Consider the following 5,506-nt stretch of genomic DNA (forward strand, 5'->3'; position numbering starts at 1 on the left):
AGTCTCTTTGTGTGCAAAAGTTAATAAACCTTTTAAAATTATCAAGATTATACTAAATTACAAAAACATTTTATATGCCTTATAAAAAGTCTTAACTTTTTAGCTAACAGCATTACACAGACCTTGGTCTAATTCACCATTGTATTTCTGCTTAGAAGACTTTTTAGTCTATTCAGGTTGATCATTCATGTGTTCATTCATTTGGCATGCAATTAAGTGTTGTTGATACACCATGAACATAAAACTCAAGATTCCAGCCTTTCTACAGCTTCAGCCTAGCATCCGGGACATAGTCAGACACAGAACAGAAAGCAGGATATTAAAGTATAAAGGAGTAACTGCTAGGTAAAGGGATTGCCTAGTTAGTGTGAGATTCCTAGGATTTCTGGAAACTGAAATTATCAACCTGGAAGCTTAAGTGGAAATTGGCCTATTTGGGGATTTTTAGAATAATAAGAGATGAAGAAAATGTGCCCAATAGAAAATTCTTAAAGAACATGAGGTAGGAAAACATTTCTTCCTGGAGGAGCTTAAGGAAGTTTAGTAAGCCTGGATCTCCACAAATGGTCTTATTCCATCATCGGTGTCTTGGCAAACTGTTCATGAGCAGGGGTAGGGCATATGGGTTCCTTGAATTTTATGCAGATGTAAGTCCATCAGGGATAAGAATCATGATTTTTATCACATAACCGATTCTAGGTTTCCTGCCATACCACCCTGAATGCACCCGATCTCGTCTGATCTTGAAAGCAAAGCAATGTCAGGCCTGGTTAGTACTTGGATGGGAGACTGCCTGGGAATACAGGGTGCTGTAGGCTTTTTTGGGCTTCCCTGATAGCTCAGTTGGTAAAGAATCCGCCTGCAGTACAGGAGACCCCGGTTCAAATCCTGGGTCAGGAAGATCCCCTGGAGAAGGGATAGCTATCCACGCCAGTATGCTTGGGCTTCCCTTGTGGCTCAGCTGGTAAAGATCCACCTGCAATGTGGGAGACCTGGGTTTGATTCCTGGGTTGGGAAGATCCCCTGGAGAAGGGAAGGGCTACCCACTCCAGTATTCTGGCCTGGTGAATTCCATGGACTATATAATCCATGGGGTCCCAAAGAGTTGGACACGACTGAGTAACTTTCATTTTTCACTTAACACCAAATAAGTCAATCAATTTGGTGATAGGGCTTCCTGAAAATTAAGCTGTTACATTTACAGTTCAATAGGGATGTAAAAATTGTCGTTTAGCATATAATGTATTTTCCAGTGGAACCAAATTAACTGAATTATTTGTGATATTGAGCATTTCTAATTCAATTTACTTTGCTATATGGATGATTGGAGCATGTTTTAAAAGTTGAAGCACATTTGATGCTACAAAACATATATAGTCCAACCAGGCCAAGGAAAGAGAGAGGAACCCAGTCTTCAGTTTCTCTGGTTTGCTATGGAATGGAGTTTAGAGAATATCTTGACAGGAATGAAAGTGAATTTTGAAAGTTCCATGGTCAGCAGAAACCAGTATCTATTTTCATTATTTGTCTTTAAATATGCCAGTGTTGTTATTTTTTTTTTAATTTTGAAATTTGTGATTTATTTGCATAAATAAAATGACATCGGATCTACTCACCAGCTGGAAACCAGTCATCTTTAGTCTCATTCCTGTGTTCTTTGTACTACATCACATTGAGTACAATACTCAAATTCTGATTTTTTAACCACCATTAAGAATTTCAAATGAATTTGACTAATACCTATTCATACCTATCATTGTATATTAAAATATGATTTTGGGAATTCATTGACTGTTATTTAACATTGCCAAAATCTTATTAAAGTTAAATGCATCATTGGAAACTAATTTAAATCTTATTATTATATATTTAAATTTTAAAAAAAGTTAGTGTACACTATCACTGTCCTGTATCCACCAGAGTGTTTAATATTTTGATTTGAATTACTCAATGAAAACTTAATTTTTTTAAAGAGTAAAGAAAAATGTTTTGGCTAATTGATTTCTTCCTAGTAAAATTTATTTTGTCAAGTAGAAATACTTTAAAAGATTTCTTTTTTCAGAAAAATGTGACTCTCTGTATGTGATTACATCAAAGCTTACTATCCTGAAAACAAAAGTAAAAGTTATGAGAATTCAAGTTATGAAATCCTAACAATTTCCCACTACTAGTGACTTTCATTGAGAAACATAACTTAAAAAGCATTTCCTTTGTCCAAATAATTTTATATAGCAAAATATAGAAGCAATGATTAGATATGAAGGAGCTAATAGGATTTTAATGTATTTTAGCTATAGGTGGCATTTCTTCTAAATGTGCATAATAAATATAGAGAATCATTGCTTTTTTATCATTAACTGTTTCACTGAGCTTTCACATGAGCTTCATAATAAATTATGTTGAATAACTGAATTTTGTAAAGCTAGATGAACAGGAAGAGATTCACTTAGCTTTTATGTGAAAGAAATAAAATCTCATAATTTATCTAAATGTAGTATTTTTATTATCAGAAATTCATATAGAATTTAATGTGTTAATTATTTTGTGTCTGTGCAGCAAGATTATATTATGTGTTTTTTCCTCATTTCTAGTTGACCATGGAATATTTTATTTGTAGAGCATTTTATAATCTTGGTGTGAAACTCTCTTTGAGAAATATTGACAACTTATTAAGTGAAAGTAAAATAAAAGGGATTCTTGAATTAATTATGAGATGAATAAGTATCACTTTTCTTTCTGATTCAAGCTCATCATCTACTGCATTTCTTGCTTAGAGAAAAAATAAACAATTTTTTAAAAACTTAAATTTTTAAAGATATTTTGCATGGTCTTCATCCAAATCTTCCATACAGGATTAGTACCCACATATTTATAATATTTATTCAGATAACTGCTGAAACCTTTCTTTTTTTTTCCCCCTAAAAATACCCATGCTTTGTTCAGTTTCGTTCACCAGCATTTCAAAATAAGCATCTTGTTTGTTAAATGGGCAAGAAAAAAAATATAGCTTAAGACAAAAAAATAGAAAGAAAACATTTTATTTTTTTCCCTATCACCTAGAGGAGAAACACCATGAATGAACTACTCTTATCTCCTTTCACCACCAGAGAACTGAGCCTACTTGGTCTCCACCAAATGTCATTTGCCTATTAGGGTTAGAAACCTCTCTTAGCAAGGATGTTCTGCTATGTGATCATGTGAGAAGAAAGTGTTTTCTCTTAAAGCACCAAGATCCACACAAGGAAAAATTTTCCACTTTATTTTTTCCCCAGCTTTGAGGGATAGTTGACAATGAAAAATTGTATAAATTTAAGGTTTACAAACTGGTGACCTGATACCTGTATACATTGTGAAATATTCACCACAACCAAGTCAGTATACGTGTCTATTACCTCACATCTTTACTATTTTTCTTTCTCCTTCCCCTTCCTCGTTCCTCACTTCTCCCCCTCCTCCTTTTGTTCCCCCAAGTAGGAAGACCCCAAATCTACCCTTTGAGCAGATTTCAAGTACACAATACAATGATGTCAACCACAGTCACATTTCGGTTCATCAGTTTTCCACAACTTAGTCATCTTGCATAACTGAAACGTTTTACCCTTTGACCGATTTCTCCCCATTTCCACCTCCCTCAAGTCTTGATAACCACCTTTCTACTGTTTCTATGAGTTTAACTGTGTTCAAGTCCACGTGTAACTAAAGTCATATAGAATTTGTTTTTCTGCATCTGGCTTATTTCACTGAGCATAGCAGAATTCAGGTTAATCCATGAGGTCTCAGATGACAAGATTCTTTTTTTTTTTTTTAAAGACTGAATAATATTCAATTACATGTATATAGTACATTTTGTTTACCCACTCATCTGTTAATGGACCTTTAGGCTGTTTCCATATCTTGGCTATTGTGAATAATGCTGAAATGAACCTTGAAGTGCAGATATCTTTTTGTTTCCTTTGACTACATACTCAAAAATAGAATTGCTAGATGATGTAGTGCTTCCATTTTTCAATTTATTTGGAGCACTCATGTTTCTTTCAGTTTATACCCCCATCAACAATGTACAGGTTTCTTTTTTCCCACACTCTCACCAAACTTGTCTTCTCTTGTCTTTTTTGATGATTGTCCTTCTAACAGGTGTTATGTGATATCTCATTGTGATTTTAATTTGCATTTTACTGCTTAGTGAAACTGCATCCTTTTTCATTTACCTGTTGGCTATTTGTGTATGTTTTTTTAAGAACTGTCTAATCAGGTCCTTTTTCCATTTTAAAGTCAGGTTTTTCTTTTCTGTTGGGTTGTATGACCCCCTTATATATTTTAGATATTGATACCTTATCAGATACATAGTTTGCAATTACTCTCTTCTGTTCCATAGGTTGCCTTTTCACTTTGCTTGTTTTTCCCTTTGCTGCACAGAAGCTTGTTAGCGTGATGCAACTGAATTTGCCTGCTTTTGTTTTGTTGCCTGTGTTTTTGGTTTCATACCTAAAAAATCATTTTTCAGACCAATATCACTAAGCTCTAGCCCTGTGTTTTCTTATAGGGATTTTATGGTTTCAGATCTTAAATTTAAATATCTAACCTATTTTGAATTGATTTTCTATTTGATGTGAGATTTCAGAAGATTTCATTCTTCTGAAGGTGGTTATTCAGTTTTTCCAACACCATTTATTGAAGAGACTGTCATTTCCCCACTCTTGGCACCTTTGTCAAGGATTAGTTAACTGTAAATGCATAGATTTATTTCAGTCTGTCTATACTGTTCCATTGGTCTATATGTCTGTTTCTATGCCAAGATCATGTTTTGATTACTCTTCCTTTGTAGTGAGTTTTGAAATAGAGAGTATGATATCTTTAGCTTTGTTCTTCTTGCTCAGGATTGACTGGCTATTGGCTATTTAAAAGCTTTTGTAGTTCCATATAAGTTTTAGTGGTTTTCATTTGTCTATTTCTTTAAAGAATGGAATTAAGATTTTAATTGGGGTTGCATTGAATTTATAGATCATTTTGGGTAGTATAGATGGTGTGCATGCATGCATGCTAAGTCACTTCAGTGATGTCTGACTCTCTGCGACCCCATGGACCGTAGCCCACCAGGGTCCTTTGTCCATGGGATTCTCTAGGCAAGAATACTGGAGTGGGTTGCCATGTCCCCCTCCAGGGGATCTTCCCAACTCAGGGATCAAACCTGCATCTCATATATCTCCTGCATTGTCAGGTGGGATCATTACCACTAGCACCACCTAGGAAGCCCCAGCTTTAACAATATTAATTCTTCCAATCCATACATGCAGGATGTCTTTCCTTTTATTTGTGTCTTCTTAAATTCCTTTATCAATGACTCCTTTCCCATGGGCCCCATGATATTACTATTGAGACCTACTCCAAAAAAAAAAAAAAGAAGAAAATTCTCATAGTATGAGAATAAAGTGCCAGATTTTTGCTAAACTTTTGTTTGTGAAGATGTCATTTTTGTCCCTAGCCTTATTAGTGCTTCTGCTTCCTG

General features: G+C 34.6%; 1 pseudogene; it reads left to right on the top strand.

Moving 5' to 3' along the window:
- The first annotated feature begins 699 nt into the window (after positions 1 to 699).
- Positions 700 to 818, top strand: LOC133069771 (5S ribosomal RNA; annotated as a pseudogene).
- Positions 819 to 5,506: the final 4,688 nt, after the last annotated feature.

Source organism: Dama dama, chromosome 14, assembly GCF_033118175.1.
Source record: "Dama dama isolate Ldn47 chromosome 14, ASM3311817v1, whole genome shotgun sequence".
Lineage (NCBI taxonomy): Eukaryota > Metazoa > Chordata > Mammalia > Artiodactyla > Cervidae > Dama > Dama dama.